The 16061-nt window shown below is 51.9% G+C and overlaps 1 long non-coding RNA gene across 5 annotated transcripts; it reads right to left on the reverse strand.

The window, feature by feature from the left end:
* Nucleotides 1–250: 250 nt before the first annotated feature.
* LOC112583626 lies at nucleotides 251–15653 on the reverse strand. 5 transcript variants are annotated; one of them, XR_006640768.1, is made up of 5 exons: nucleotides 15093–15653; nucleotides 14799–14972; nucleotides 10008–10143; nucleotides 1036–2000; nucleotides 251–388 (listed from the first exon to the last, which is right to left on the reverse strand). It is a non-coding gene; the product is annotated as an uncharacterized LOC112583626 (long non-coding RNA). The 5 variants fall into 5 exon arrangements; XR_006640767.1 differs by lacking the exon at nucleotides 14799–14972; XR_006640769.1 differs by lacking the exon at nucleotides 15093–15653 and having other exon boundaries at nucleotides 14799–15084.
* Between the last annotated feature and the right edge of the window lie 408 nt (nucleotides 15654–16061).

The raw sequence follows: 16061 nt of genomic DNA on the forward strand, positions 1-16061 counted from the left end.
CATACAGAGAAGTGCACACAGCTTAAGTTATGAGCTGGACACACACCTGCAAAGTAAGACACAGAGTGCCCACCATCCAGAACAGTGGAGAGATGCCCATTGCCAGCACTGGGGCACACCTCCTGGCCACTCCCTCATGTTGACCTTAGGTTAGTCCTGACTGCTAGCACTGTGCAACCACCATGACAGGCTTGTCTTATAGACCAGACCACCCTAAATCCACATCCCCATTTTTCAAAAACCTGTCCAGTCCTTTTTGCAAAGATGATTTTATTCATATAGAAAATGCAGGGACTTCCCCGATGGTCTAGTGGTTAAGACTCCAAGCTTCCACTGCAGGGGTCGTGGGTTTGATCCCCAATCAGGAAACTAAGATCCTGCATGCATGCTGCAGCCAAAAAGAAAGAAAGAAAATGCAGTCACTATTTAATTGGGTTAAACTTTTAATTTCTTGCCAATAGTTTGTATTCATCTGTATTGGGGTGACCATCTCAGAGGGAAAGGTGCCAGGTGGCAGGAATCATGTTTATAGAGATTTCTTGACCCCTGGAATATCCAGAATTTGGTCCAACAATTCCCTTCTCTTCTTGGGGAAGCAGCCCAGAAAAGACATAAAGGATGGTTCTGTCTCTTCTAGGATGGGAAAAAATGGCAAACACGTGGCGGTCTGTGAGCAAGAGAACCGCACCCAGCAATGACAGGTGTGAGTGGCCGGGCTGTGTGTGTGGGTGAGGACCCCGGGGTGCTGATTCAGGGCTCAGTGTCAGATGAGGTTTTTAAACCATTCTTCTTGTTTACACCTGTCGAGCTGGAGTTTTCCTCTCCTTTTCTTTTTTTAATATGGAAGTGAAAGTGTAATTCACTCAGTCATGTCTGACTCTTTGCAACCCCACGGACTGTAGCCTGCCAGGCTCCCCTGTCCCTGGAATTCTCCAGGCAAGACTACTGGAGCGGGATTGCCATTCCCTTCTCCAGGGGATCGTCCCAACCCAGGGATTGAACCTGGGTCTCCTGCATTGCGGGTGGATTCCTTACCTTCTGAGCCACCAGGGAAGGCGTCAAGAACATGTGTGTCCTCCTTAGTGCAAGGGCAGCCCCTCCCATTAAGGGAATTATCGGGAGTTGTGCTAATCTCTGTATTATTCCAATTGTAGTATGTGTCCTGCTGAAGTGAGCACTGGGGTTGTCTTTGATTCGCTGGGGAAAGCAAACCGCACAGAGACCCAATGTCTCAACAAGAGCCAGCCGCATCAGCTGCAGAGATCCCACTCTGAAAAGATTGAGACATCTTCCTTGTTTTGCTCGTTTCTCACAGAAGGGGCAGACTGGGAACCACCATTCTGGGATCAGCCTTCGGACTGGGCTCCAACCAGCTGCTCTGAAGTTAAGTTCTGTGGCCCCGAGCAGGGGTGGGGCAGACCCTGCTGCCCACACACTTGAGGGTGGGCCTGAGTCTGGGAGCCGAGCAGGCGAACGGAAGGCTACAGAGTGAGTTGGCTGAACATGCTTTTCCCAGAAACACACTCGGAATGCTCGTCTTTTTTTTTTTTTTTTTTTTTTTTTTTTTTTTTTGAGCCTTTCTTTTATCACGCTCAGCAAAGCTCTATGTGCCAAAGCTCCTTGATGAGGCTGGATGAGTAGGAGGAAATTTAACTTGTGAAAAGTTAACCTTCAATAAAGAAAACAAGAAAGGCTGTGTGTCTTGAGCTGAAGGTTTTTATAGCAACGAGGCCAAGTTTATTGCCATGAAATGTGCTGATAGCGTAAAAGCACCCAGGCTCGCCTCATCCCCACCACACCCCAGTTTCTCATGAAGGCTCTCCTCAGTCTCTCTACACCATCTGCCAAGGCCCACCTCCATGGCCCAGCCACTCCAGTCACCAGGCATCTACTTGCTTTTCTCCTCACCTCTTTCCCCAGAGTCATGCTGTGGGGAGCTCAGTTGAGATGCGTGTTCTGTGTTTGGGCTTTGAAAACAAGAGACGGTGATAGAACAGTACCTGATAAGGAAGCAGAGGAGGGGGTTATGTTAGTTCATATCACACCTGAAACTTCTAGAAGAGTAGGGTATACCTATTCTCATTTATTTCCTCTCCAAGGATGGTTCAAAATATGGAGCATCACTTGCTGTGCTAAGGACTAGGCATAGAGGAATGTTTGAGGCATGGACTCTTCTTCTAAGCTACTTGTTATCTAATCACAGACAGACATAAAGACAATTCCTATAATGAAATAGGAAAAATATTACAATAGCCTCCTTTGTTGGTTAAGATATTCTCAATTATAAGTAACTATGCATCATACCCATACAGTCTTAAACCGTAAAGCAGATTTACTGCCTCACATAATTGAAGAGTCCCTATGGAGGGTAGACGATGCTGTGAGTGATCAAGGTTTACCCATTCTCTGTGCATCTGCTTCTTCCCCAAATTGGATTTCCTCATGGTCACAAAATGGCTGCCAGTGCAACCAGGCTATATGCTTCTACATTCAAGTTGCTTTCTTCAGCCATGGACCTGAAGCCTTCAACTTTTCTATGGAATGGCTACCAGCATAGGCTTAGAGTCATACAAACCCAACCTTTAACTCTGTCTCTGCCATCTTCTGGTCTTGTGGGTCTGGGCAATTTACAAATCTTAGTGTCTGTAAAGTCCAGAGAAGAGCAGCACCAGCCTCATTGGGTTGTGGTGAGAAGTAAGGAAGTGAATGAGACCAAACACTTAGCACAGCCCCAGCCACAAATGTGACTGTAGGGGGCAGTGATTGCATCCTGAGCTGCTTGCTTTCCCTGGGGGACCCACACCTCTCCCACACAGCCTAGACACTCTGGGGAGAGCCAAGTCTTCCCCAGCTCCAGGGATGAGACTCAACCCATCCTCTGGCCTTGGTTATCAGTTTAGTGCTGGGCATGTGCCCCAGGGTGGCTCAGAGAGAGTGAAGACGTTTGCTGGGGGTTGTGGCCAATCATATTTCCAAGATAGCAACAATGATAACTCCTGTCCCACCAACTCTTCATGGATGCAACCTTGGGATGTTCCTCCCATGAGCGATAAGGACTGTGGTCCATCCCCTTGAATACGGGCAGCCCTTTGTGACCACTGCAACCAGCAGAGCACAAAGGAAGTGATACTGTGGGCTTCCTGAGGCTAGATCATAGGAAAATCACGCATTCCTGCCTTGTTCCCTTGGATCCCAGGTGCCATGCTCTTAGGAAGCCCAAGCAGCTCTGTATGCAGAGGAACCAAGTTCCCATCCAGCTCTAGTACCAATTTGTCACCCACATGAGTGAGCCATCTTGAAACGGATTCTCCAAGCCCCAGTTTATCTGCTCCAACTGATGCCATGTGGAGCAAGGATGAAATATTCTTGTTAAGCCCTGCCCACATAGCAGGTTTATCAGCAAAATAAAAATTTGGGGGGCGGTTTGTTGTACAGAAAAATGCAACCAGAACAGGAATTTGGAAAAAGAGATTCCCTCTGCCGTTTAAAGGTTTGAAATAGAGCCGGAGCCACTGCAGCCATTTTGGCATCATGAGGGAAGCCACTGTGAGGCTGAAGTTGCTGCTCCAGAGGACAGAAAGAAGAGGTAGGCCTGAACCTCGCCCTCTAAGCGGGGCTGAACTGCTGGCTCAACCATCCATGATACCCATACAGCCCCTATACTTTCCAGTTAATATGAACAATAATATCCTCTCCAACATTTGAGCCTTTCTGAATTGTATTTCTTACTCATAACCCAAAGCATCCTAACTAGGATATCTAGCAGCACTGACAGGATCACCACCTGGGTTTAAGCCAAGGGAAATGTCCTGATCAGGCATCTTAGAGCAGCACAGTGGCGGCTCTATGGGGCTGGCCTGGACAGAGCTGGGAGGCAGGGAAACAAGCCAGGTCAGCTCCTGGGTCAGAGAAGGTGGGGCTCCAGGGCATGGGTCTGGAGAAGAGCGCTGCTGAGTGCAGTTCACAGGTGCTGTTTGCAGAGCACTGCTGAAGGCAGTTCACAGGTGCTGTGTTTGATCCTCTGTGTGATAGAGATACTAAGTATCACTCAGACAGGCAATTGAGCTGTTGACCCTGATTTGGAAAAGGTTGCACCAACCTTTCCCTGCCCCCTCCCCTCTGCACCCATGGGATGGAAAACTTCCTTTCCATCAGTGTCCTCACTGGCGGCAAGGAGGGGCTACAGATCTCCAAAAGGATTCAGGAAAGGCCCCGAGGAAAGTGGAAGCTTCCAGGCCCAGCAGCTTGGAGGCTCATCTGCTGCCCACCGTGCTTGGACAAACCTCTGCCCCCGCTTAGCCCGCTGCCCGCCCTCCATGCGTTCTTGGCCGGTCCCCACCCAGCCTGACCTCAGCCCATCCCACCCTCCAGTCTAGCTCTGCAGGCCTCCCTGCCCCCACGCCCCTCACACAGCTGGGAGTTGTTACTGCAAGCTCTCAGATGTTTACTGAAGGCCTCCCTCGGCATTTTCTCTCCTCTGGCAACACAGATTCTTAAAGAGGCCCGGCTAGTTTTCGTCCTCTGGGCCTCGGGACACCCTCCCTTGGGTTCTTCCCAGAGGTGCCCTCTTGATCTCGTGTGGGGTGCAGGTGCCAGCTTCGGGACAGCTAGGGCTGGCAAGCCAGAGAACTCCCTTGGTGGTCAGCCCTGGGACCGTGGTGGCCAGGCCACTCTGACGGGGTGGGGGCAGCCACCTAATCAGCCTCCTTTTCCTCCTGGGCTACAGGGTGTTCACCGCCACCCTGAGGAAGCTCAGGAGAAGTCCCTAAGACCTAGTCCTCCAGGGATGCCATTCAAGCTTCCCCCCAGCTGGGCCTCACCCCCAGACTGGGTGAATAAACTCAGGCGCGTCCAGGCCTGGGCAGCCCGCAGCCCAGAAATACCCCACTGCGCCACAATGAAGAGAATCCTTCTTGAAGGAGCTGAGGCTTTAAGCACTTTCAGAAATCCTCTGACCTTGCATGAGACCAGGCAGGCTGCCCGTGCACATGTCCAACTGGCCCCGCCAAGGTCAGAGGGAGCTGCCCGGCCCAGCGGGGCGGAGGAGCTGGCCTGGCCCGCCGTGCAGTCAGCGGTGGGGCCTCCTTGCCATTCTCAAGGCCAGGGCCACCGAGAGGGTGCCCCCGGGGGCCTGCCCGGCTGCAGCATCGGCTCCGTGCCAGCAGGGGCCAGCTCCCCTCTCCTCCTCTCTGAACCCCAATCAACGCAAAGCCTTCAAATTACTGGGGTGCCTGAACCCCAATCCTGCAACACTACCTGTGGGCTGGAGGGGGTGAGGAAAGGTTTATGGCTGGGCCGGGGTGGAGGGGCACTGGGGTCTCTAACAGGGGTCTTTGAAAGAGTCAATATTCCTGAAGGTCCTGGCACTGAACTGGACCTCGCAAACATCTGGTCACAATGATAGAAGATTCATAAACATCTCACATGGGCTGAATGTTTGTGTCCCCCTGAAATCCACATGTTGACAACTAACCCCCAGTACAATGGCATCAGGAGGTGATCTGGTCAGGAAAGGGAACCTCAGGAATGGGGTTAGTGTCCTAATAAAGGGCATCCCAGGTGGTGCTAGTGGTAAAGAGTCTGCCTGCCAATGCAGGGGACATAAGAGATGGAGGTTCAATCCCTGGGTCAGGAAGATCCTCTGGAGAAGGCAACCCACTCCAGTATTCTTGCCTGAAGAACCCATGGACAGAGGATCCTGGTGGCTACCATCCACTGGGTTGCAAAGAGTCGGACACAACTGAAGTGACTTAGCATGCATGCATGTCTTAATAAAGGGAAACTCAGAGAGCATCTTCACCCTTCTGCCCTGTGAGGACGCAGCAAAAAAAGATGGCCATCTATGAACCAGGAAGAGGACCTCATCCAGTGCTGAATCCGACTCCAGCCTCCAGAACAGTGAGGACTAAATTTCTGTTTTATAAGCCTCCAGGCTGTGGTGCTCTATTAGAGCATCCTGAGCAGACTAACACCCACCCTCACCCTCATGACGCGAGGGACTGTGGCCCATGAAAGCCTTCAGCTGCCCAAGTGACATCCCCTGGAGAGAGGAAGGGTATCAGCCCCCCTTTACTGAGATCAAGCTAAGGCTCAGAGAGGTGAAGGCTTCTGCCTAAGATCACCGAGCTGAGAGGAGTCAAACCTGGATACATGATGCTGAGGCTGTTTCACCATCTTTTATATTGGATCCATCTGGAAACTGGAGGTCACCTTGCTTGTCTGGTTATAGCTGCAGGATGAGCAGCAGGGGTGGCCTGGCGTGGCAGCCACAGGGTAAATCCAGGGCAAACAGGGGCTCAGCTTTGGCTTAGATGCTTTCAAGTGGCACCTCCTGGTGAAATGTAATTCAAGGCAATGCCCTCTAAGATGAGAAAGTGGGTGGAAGGGGGTAGCCAAAGGTCTCCCCTGAGGCTGGCTTTTCAGTGCAGACTTGGGAAGACCCCAGCAGCAGAGCAGGCAATGATAAAGCCACCAGCCGGAAAGATGGTGAAGGTCAAAAGCAGCCCTGGTTACCAGCACCACCCTCCTAAGTCGTTGTGTTGCCAAGGCAACGCTCCTCCCGAGTTACCCATCCCCATACAGGGTCTGCTGTGACTGAAGCAAAAGCCTCCTTAGGAAAGGCTTGAGGCTGGTCTGATGGGGACCAGCTGCTCAGCACACCACACACGTAGTCACGGGGAGCTGCTCTGGGCCCCGGCCCACTCCAGGCAAGGTTGTGGGAAAAGAGGTCAGCGACCCCTCATCTCCCACCTGTGACAGCCTCCCTCCCCCTCGCTTTATTGAGCTGTCCTGGCCACACACCTGGTTCACCCCTGCTTTCTCCTCTCTAATCCTTCCCTCACCCCCATTTCAGCAAAAAGGAGGTGGAGTTTGGGGAGCCAGAACAGAGCTGACCTACCCAGAATAGAGCTGACCTAACCCCAGAAAGGCGGGGGCGGGCGGGCTGTGATACCGTAAAATGTCACCTCCTGAGAAACATATACTGGGTCCTTGCCCCCAGTTCCTGGTACAAGAACTTCCAAAACCCTTGGAATTTCATGAGAGGGTGAGAGGAGCATCCTTTGGCGTTCGTGAGAAGCCCCTTTTTGACCAAAACTGAGCTTATGAGAATGAGGTGGCTCTTGGTGGGCCCCTCAGTAACCTCAGGATGGGGCTGATTGCCACAGGAACCAACCAGCTTCCTTAAAGCTTAGAATTTTTAGCCCCACCCCCCTAGCCTCTGGGAAGTGGTGTTTGTTGTTCAGTCGCTTTGCTGTGTCCAACTCCCTGCAACCCCATGCATGGCAGCACGCAGGCTTCCCTGTCCATCGCTGTCTCCTGGAGTTTGCTCAAACTCATATCCACTGAGTCAGTGATGCCATCCAACCATCTCGTCCTCTGTTGTTCCCTTCTCCGGGGCTGGAGTTAATCCTAATGGCCAACAGTTTAGCCAATCATGCTTAAGGAATGAGGTCTCCCTGAAAACTCCTAAAAGATGGGGTTCAGGGATCATTGTGTGCAGGTGCTAGGAGGGTGGTGAGCAGGAGGGTGGTGAACACAGCAGCTCTGCACCCCTCCCCTGCCACACACCTTCCAATGGACTCTTTCTGTATTGCATCCTTTATGCTGCTGCTGCTGCTAAGTCGCTTCAGTCATGTCCAACTCTGTGTGACCCCATAGACGGCAGCCCATCAGGCTCCCCCGTCCCTGGGATTCTCCAGGCAAGAACACTGGAGTGGGTTGCCATTTCCTTCTCCAATGCATGAAAGTGAAAAGTGAAAGTGAAGTCGCTCAGTCGTGTCCAACTTTTAGCAACCCCATGGACTGCAGCCTACCAGGCTCCTCCGTCCGTGGGATTCTCCAGGCAAGAGTACTGGAGTGGGGTGCCATTGCCTTCTCCGTGCATCCTTTATAATAAGCTGCTATTAGTAAGGACAGTATTTCCCTGAGATAGAATCACTCTAGCAAATCCTACACCTGAAGAGGGGGTGGTAGGAACTCCCAACCCTAGCTTGCAACTGGCATCTGAAGTGGGGGTGAGTCACAGCTCAGTTAAGGGACTGAGCTCTTAACTTGTGGGGTCTGCTATAACTCCAGGTAGTGTCAGAGGGCTGGAGACGTGGTGTTAGAAAGGACAATACAGATTTGGCGTTTGGAGGGGAAGCCTCTTATTTGGAGTCAGAAGTTTTGTAACAGCAGCACAGAGGGGCAAGGCACAAGAGCTTTCAAAGCTTCTGGGTGGCTCCCATAGGCGGCCAGTAGCTATCACTGGTCTAGACTTCAGGGCGCTTTGCAGTTGAGTGACCCAGAGTCCCTGGAGGGCTCGGAGATACAGATTGCAATCCCTAGGGTTTCTGACTTAGGGAGACTGGGGCAGACCTGAGCATTTGCACTGCTAACAAGTTTCCCAGCTGCACTGGGCTGCTGTTCCACAGATTTTACACTTCATCTTCTTACAACTCCAAAAAAGATTTAAGTTCTAAGTGTTGGGGTTTTTTTCTCCCAAGGTGTAGACGTGGGAGCTTCTGGCATCGTTTTGTATCAACGTTTTGTCTGAATGCATGAATTGATTCACTCATTCAACCAAGATTCAAAGGCTACCGTGCTGCTGCTCTGTGCTGGGCGTGCCTGGGATCTGATGGTGGAAAAGATGAAATCAGTCTAGAGGTGGCAGAGACACACGTGAGGTTTGGCCATGCCCTGTGGAAGGATGTTAGAGACATCGAAATGGAGGAAGGTCTTATTCGGGCTTCAGAACCCGGGGCTCAGGCCTCTGACCTGCTTCTGACTCTCCTGGACACTGCCCAGATTCTCTGCCTGCTTGCAAGCAACCAAGTCAGGAAGCACTTTAGATAAGATAAGCTTGGAATTTCTTAAGTTCCCAAGGACCTGGCCAATCCCCCAGGGGTCTAAATGAAATCCCATGACTCACCAGGTGAAGCAAACAGCATTGTTAAAGTCAAAAATAAAGCCAGAGCTGCAGTTTTGCAGGCGAATTGATGTTATCAGTTTGCTACCTGGAATGATAAGTGGGATCCCCATCCCCAAAGCTGCAATTTGAAGTCTCACCTGTGGGGTGAACACAGCCTGGGACTCTCCTAACTGGGACTTAAAGTCTGGATGTAGGTTGTTGACCCAAATTGGTGATGTTACTTCTATTGTTTCTGTTTCTTTTCTTTTAGTGACTGTGTATCAAAATTAAGTCAAATAATCCCCTATTAAATGTTGAAATCGTTTATTGTGTGTGATGAGTGGTTTCTCAACAAACCCTTCAAACCTAAAATGAAGTAAACCTTTTGGCAAAACAAAAGATTATTCAGTGGGGGGATGGAGAGTGTGTCATGGACACAGGACAGGGTAGCTGCCTCCAGGCTGAAGACAGAGGCTTTCCCAAGAGTTCAGGCATCTGAGTCACTGGTCCCTAGAGTGTGGTCCCCAGAGTGTGGCCTGAAGACCAGGAGTGCTGGCAATACTGGGAGCTGGTTAGAAATGCAGAAGCTCAGGTCCCTTTTAGTAAGAGCCTGGGATCTGAGGCTCCTCCAAGGTTGAGATGCCCCCAGATCTGAAGGATAAAAAAGAATTAACCTGGTGAGGAGGAGGGGAGTGTTTCAGAAGAAGAAACCATCTGTGTGTAGTCTAAGGAAGAAAAGAAGTTCTTCTGAGCAGAGCTAAGATTTGGGGGTGGGTGGAGAAGAAACTTCTTTTCTTGTGAAGGATCCACCTCTAGGGATGCTCCTGGGGTCCGAGGCCATCTCCAGGATTAGGATCAGAGGGATCAGAGGGATCAGAGGTGATGGTGAGCTTGGCAAGGAAGAGATCCCCAAGCCTGTTCCTGGCTGGCCCTTGCTAGCAAGGAGCCAGGCAGGGCCACCGTGACTCTGGCCCTGCTCCCTCCCTATCTTACCCAGGCGAGATAAGGACAGCTCCGTCCTGGGGCCCCTCCGCCCCCTCTGGATCGGCTGCCTGGCCTCCCTGAGACTCCTAGGTTCATCTTCAGCCTTGTTCAGCCCCTCTCCCAACACCCCAACCTTTTCTCTCTTTAGATCACAGCCTGCAGCCGGCTCCCCATGATTCCTCCAAACCGGTTCCAACTGCTCCTCTCTCCGGGTGTGTGGGTCCTTCTTTCTCTGTCTCTGCCATCTCTGCCGGTCACGTGCTTGTCTCCTGCAGGCAGAGACCCTGGCTCAGCCTGGAGGAGCCTCCAGGAGAGCCTCCTGTCCTGACAGCCTGAACGCATATATCTGGTGCGGGCATCTGTGCAGACGGATCGGACTGGCACTCGGGCAGCGACTGTGTGGGGACCAGGGAGCTGGGAGAAGGGCTCTGCATTCTTTCCCTGACATTTTGCAACGACCACATGCTTGGCTCTGAGCTCCTGGCGTCCCCACCAGCGACATTCCTTCGGCACATCAGCTGCTGCCACATCAGACCTTTCCTGTCCAGCGCTCCCTGAGGCCCCGGGGCCTACCACCTTCACCCAGGGCCACATGGGTGAGGCACCAACCAGTCCTCCTGAATTCTGGCCATTTCAGGAGGTCTGAGCTGCTTTGTGTGAGGCTGTGGCCATAACCTAGAGGCTGAGGGCCTGAGCAGGGGGAAACGGCTTTTTAAAAAGACTTCATTATGTGACATTTTCACCTCCATGAAAAAGTAAATTGAATAAATTACAAGAAAACAAACAAACAAAAACCTCTCCTTGCCCAAAGGATACACCAGTGTCCTCAGGGGGGAAAGTTGCCCACAAATCCCCTCCCCCAACAGAAGCATCAACATGGGCCACAAGCTCCTCACCCCCAACCATGCGCACCCCAAACCCGTAACTGGGGCTCCCCTGGGCCCCTCCCAGGGGTCACCCGGGGCTGCTGCCCAGTGGAGGGGGTGGGGGTTAGGTCCCAAAGGAACCTCTGGGTCATTTGGGGAAAGAACACGTGGGAAACGGAGACTCAATAGACAACAGTGAGTATTCAATGCACGATTGTTCCACATTTGTCCAAGTTGATGGTGTGTCTTGCATCTCTTTCACGTCAGCACACGAGGGGTCCCTGAAGTCCTTTTGCACAGCTGTATAGTCTTCCACTCCTCAGAGAGCCTGTAATATATTTATTCCTCAGTGCAGCTGAGTCTCCCTCCTGTGTTTGGGAAACCTGCCATCAAGTGAGCTGAAAAGACCAGGTCATTGCTCTCAGATGCCCTCTCAGGGCCTTGAGTCTTCAGCCTGTGGCCAGTGAGACAGGGCTGGTCCAGGGAGCTTGCTGGCAGCGGTGGACTGGCCACAGCGACAGCATCTAGAAGCCGGGGTCCCATGAGGCAGTGAGCACATCCATGGGCTGGCAGTTTTATATATATATATATATATATATATATATTTTTTTTTTTATCTTAGTTCTCCAACCGGAGATTGAACCCATGCCCCTGCAGTAGAAGCCTGGAGTCTTAAATACTGGACCTCCAGGGAAATCCTTTCTGGTGGTTTTACTTCTAACCCGACTCTCTGGGTCCTGCCGTCTTTGGCTTTCTGGTTATGTACAAGGAGCTGATTACAAATAGCACTCCTTTCAGCAGGAGATAGAGTCTGTTTTGCCAACCGCTGGCTCCCTGCTGGCCCCGGGATGTTGGGGGTGAGTTCCAAGCCTGGGCCTCAGGAGGCCTTGCATCTTGAATCATGGAACCCTGCCACCAGGTGACCAATCCTGGGTCATTGTCCACCAGGATGGGAGACGATATAGAGGGAACACCACGCCCCCCCCCCCCCCCCCCCCCGATTCCTGCTGTCCCAGATGAAGCCTCAACGTGAGTGAGCCCAGCCAACCCTGTGCAGAGCCAAGATGGCCCGTCACAGCCGAGCTCAGTGCATCACACACAGATGAATTGTGGTGGGAGTGAGCCGCTAAGTTCCGAGTGGTTAGCTCCTTGTGGAAAGTTCCCTGGAGCACTGCTGCGGCTGCTCAGTCGCTTCAGTCGCGTCTGACTCTTTGTGACCTCATGGACTGTTGCCTGCCAGGCTCTTCTGCCCACAGGATTCTCCAGGCAAGAATACTGGAGTGGGTTGCCATGCCCTCCTCCAGGAGGTCTTTCTGACCCAGGCATTGAACCCATGTCTCACGTCTACTGCATTGGCAGGCAGGTTCTTTACCGCTAGTGCCACCTGGGAAGCCCACCTGGAACACTGCTGCTGCTGCTGCTAAGTCGCATCAGTCGTGTCTGACTCTGTGCGACCCCATAGACGGCAGCCCACCAGGCTCCCCCGTCCCTGAGATTCTCCAGGCAAGAACACTGGAGTGGGTTGCCATTTCCTTCTCCAATGCATGAAAGTGAAAAGTAAAAGTGAAGTCTCTCAGTCGTGTCCAACTCCCAGCAACTCCATGGACGGCAGCCTACCAGGCTCCTCCGTCCATGGGATTTTCCAGGCAAGAGTACTGGAGTGGGTCGCCAGTACCTGGAACACTAACCTTCCTTAATTCCTGCTCAGTTCCTCAGCCTGGTTCTCTAGCCTCCCCACTCATTCTGCGAGCTTCCTAATTCCTTCTGTAAATCCCTTTTCTGTTTAAGTTCACCAGTGTGTGTGTGAATGTCAGTGACCCAGTCTGACTTTTTGCAATGCCATGGACTGTAGCCCACCAGGCTCCTCTGTCTGTGGAATTCTCCAGGCAAGAATACAGGAGTGGGTTGCTATTTCCATCTCCAGAGGATCTTCCCAACCCAGGGATTGAACCCGGGTCTCCTGCATTGCAGGCGGATGCTTTACCGTCTGAGCTACAAGGGAAGTCCTAAGTTTACCAGAGCTGGTTTCTATTTTCAGCAACTAAAAAGGTTGGCTGGTATAGAAATTGGTGGTAGAAATGGATATCAGGTAAAGGACCTTCAGGGAACCAGGGGCTGAAAGCAGAGAAAGACCCATTTGCACACACACGCACACTGGAGCTGCCACAGTTAAAAAGACTGAGGCTGTGAGGTGCTGCTGGGGATATAGAGCAAGTGATTCATGCATGCTGCCAGGGAGACTGGGCGCTGGGAGAGCTAAATGCATGGCCCAGCAAGTCCACTCCTAGGTACACACCCAAGAGAAATGAGCCCACGTGTCCACCAAAGCACATCACAAGAATGCTCATAGAAGCTTTATCCCAAACACCAAAACACTGGAAACAGCCCCAAAGCTGCAGAACAGGTTGATGAATTGTGGTGAATTCAGAAAATGGAATTCTGCTCTGCTGCCTGGAACAACACATGTAAATCTTGGACAAAATATTGAGCCAAACAAGGCTGCCACAGAAGGGCACATACTCTGATTCCTTTATATGAAGTTCAAGAAGAGGAAAGGTTAATCTATGTTGACAGAAATCGGAACAGTTGCTGTGCTGAGGGTGGTGGTACTAACCAGGGGGAGACGCAGAAGGAAGCCTTCTGGGGATGAGGGAAGGTTTCACTGTCTGGGTCTGAGTGGTGGGTCCATGGTATGTAGATGTAATATCAAAATGAACTGAGCTCATTTTTGTATGTGTGCATAGATATAAATATGTGTAGGTATATGTGTATGTTAAACCCCAGGACAGTCATTTTTCCAAATCCCACTGGCTGCCAGGGATGGGAATTTGGCATTGCCCCCGGTGGTGAAGCTGCTGACTCAGTCATTGCCTGTGGTTCCCTGGAATGAGGTGTTCAAGCACTGCAGGGTCAGAGATGATTGCTTTTAATGGGACTAAGCAAGGAAGAAGCAAGTGAGGCACCTTAGGTGAAAAATTTAAGAAACATTCCATCTCAGGGGATAGATGACTGGGGAAAGCCCTTTGTCCTTTTCTGTTACCTCCTTCCTGCTTCCTGGAAGGTAGACATGATGGCTGGAACCCCAGCAGCATTATGGACCATGAGGAAACCTTGAGAATGGCAGTCACATACTAAATGGTGTAGAAAGAGAAGGAGACTACCTCTCTACTATGTGAGAGAAAAAGAAAGGATCTCAAATAAGCCACTGCTGTTTTCAGTTGTCATTATATGAAGCTGAAGCTAAAAATACCTAATATAGGTACATCTATCAGGGATCTAGCTTCCTCACTAGCTTGAGCAGCTGAGAGTGATGCTAGCTATCTCCTCAATTCATTGACTGAAAACTGGCCTCCCTGGGGGCCAAGAATTCCTTGGTACAATATAGAGAAAGGAATCCAGGAGCCAGAACCCCTGAAGAATGTACTGTGAGCAGCCAATCTCTAGCCTCTAATCTGGAAAGACCCAGACAGCTGTGTTTGCCCCAAGACCTGGTGAGATCACTGGGAAAGGAGCCACCAGCCTTTTAGAAAGTGCCCTTGTGGCTTATCTCTGAAGGCCAGAGAGGGCCCACTCTAGAGACACTGCCATTGAGAGGGCTTCCTGATTGCAATAGGAGGGATGTGGCTAGCTGTTCATGAGATGCTCAGGACCAAAATAGATGAGCAGCTTGCAAAACTCTTACTTAATTCTTATCACTGAGAAAAAAACCCGAGCAGAGCCATCATGGGAGGGTTGTGGTCCCCTCCCAATTTCTGGGTCACTCAGAGCCCCCTCAGAGGCAAGTGGTCAGCCTTTTAGGCCCTGGACTTCAACAGTGTGTAGTCCTGACAACCTTTCTCCTGGCCATTAACCAAGTGACCGGGAGCTCCCGGGAAAGACTTTGTGGGCTCTTGTACACGCTTGGTTAGCAGACTATCTTGAACTAGACCAGGTGAAGATCCCAGTGGGCCCTCCTGTTTTTCCAGGCACAGCCTGATTGGAGCAGAGTTGTAGAGCCCAACACCTGGAATGCGGCTGTTGTGAGCAATTCTTTCTCTCACGTGCACACACACACCCACCTGCTTTGGGACCGCGCCAGCTCGCTGATTCTGTGCCTTCCCCCTGCCGTCTCACTACGCCACAGCCGAAGGACAGGTGGCCCTGGCCACTTAGAAGAGGGCACCCCCTCTGGACGTTTGAGGTGGCGTGTGCCACACTTGGTGCTGCTGTGGCCGTTAGTGGTGACCCAAAACCTGGAGTCAGAGCACAAGGTAGGCAGCTTACCTGCCATCCAAGGAGTCGACATTTAACTAGATTTGGATTGGTCCTCCCCACCCATCAGTCCACCTTAGCGTTACCAGCCCTGGACTCACCGACCGGCACGATGGCTGGACGGCTGCTCCCAGAGCATGCAGGTGCCGAGGTCAAGGGATTTCTGTCGTAAGAGTAGCCCATGACACGGAGCTGGCCTGTGAATCGGAGGGTGAGGACAAATCCCAAGGCTCAAGATAACAGTGACGAAAGACAGAAGGATCTGGGTCTGAAGACATCAACAGCACATTAGCCAATTCTGGAACCGCCCAACTTCCAGATTCCTCAATACATTCTTTCATCATTTACTGCCGAACAGAACAGAACAAAACAACCCCAAACCAACACCCAGCCCTGGGCTCCAGTCTGTGGCAGGGTGAGTCCCTCCCCAACCTGCACCCCCAGTGCGGGAGCCAGTGGTGGCCGAGCAGGACAGATTAGTCCTGCTAATCTTCCCCAGGGCCAGACGTTCTGCATCCGGTCCCCCTAACTCTGGACTCTGCTGGTTTAGAGTTTTTACACCCACGAAAGGAATGTTTCCACTAAGAGACACCTCCAGACTCCGCTGGCCAGAAGCTGAGACCAAGATCTGACCAAGGGGACCACTCATGTGTTCAGGCAAATGGGATGGGTGAGGAAAGAAGGTGGGAGGCCTACCCTGGGCTGCTGGACCCTGACTGTCAGGGGGACAAGCCTGCCACTCGAACGCCCACAAGGAGAATGGAAGGAACTCGGGGATTCCTCGGGCATGTCCTCAAACAGCTGATCCCATGGCTCGAGGTGGGGCTGCAGGATTCCTTATAGTCTGGATCCACCAGGGCCCGGAGCACTCTGGAGGAAAGGTTCCGGTTACCTGACCAGGCCTGTACCTTCACTTTTGGGGTGCTGGCTCTGGGCAGAGGCCCAGGGAGCGGGTAGGAGAGGAGGATGCTGTGGGTTTGTGGCTCATTGCGTCAGTGAGACTGCCGCTCCCCTGTGTGTGTCTGGAGCACGTTGATAACCAACATTTCCTGTCTTCCTTTACCAGCTAC

The sequence above is a fragment of the Bubalus bubalis genome, chromosome 3 (genome assembly GCF_019923935.1).
Source record: "Bubalus bubalis isolate 160015118507 breed Murrah chromosome 3, NDDB_SH_1, whole genome shotgun sequence".
Classification (NCBI taxonomy): Eukaryota; Metazoa; Chordata; class Mammalia; order Artiodactyla; family Bovidae; genus Bubalus; species Bubalus bubalis.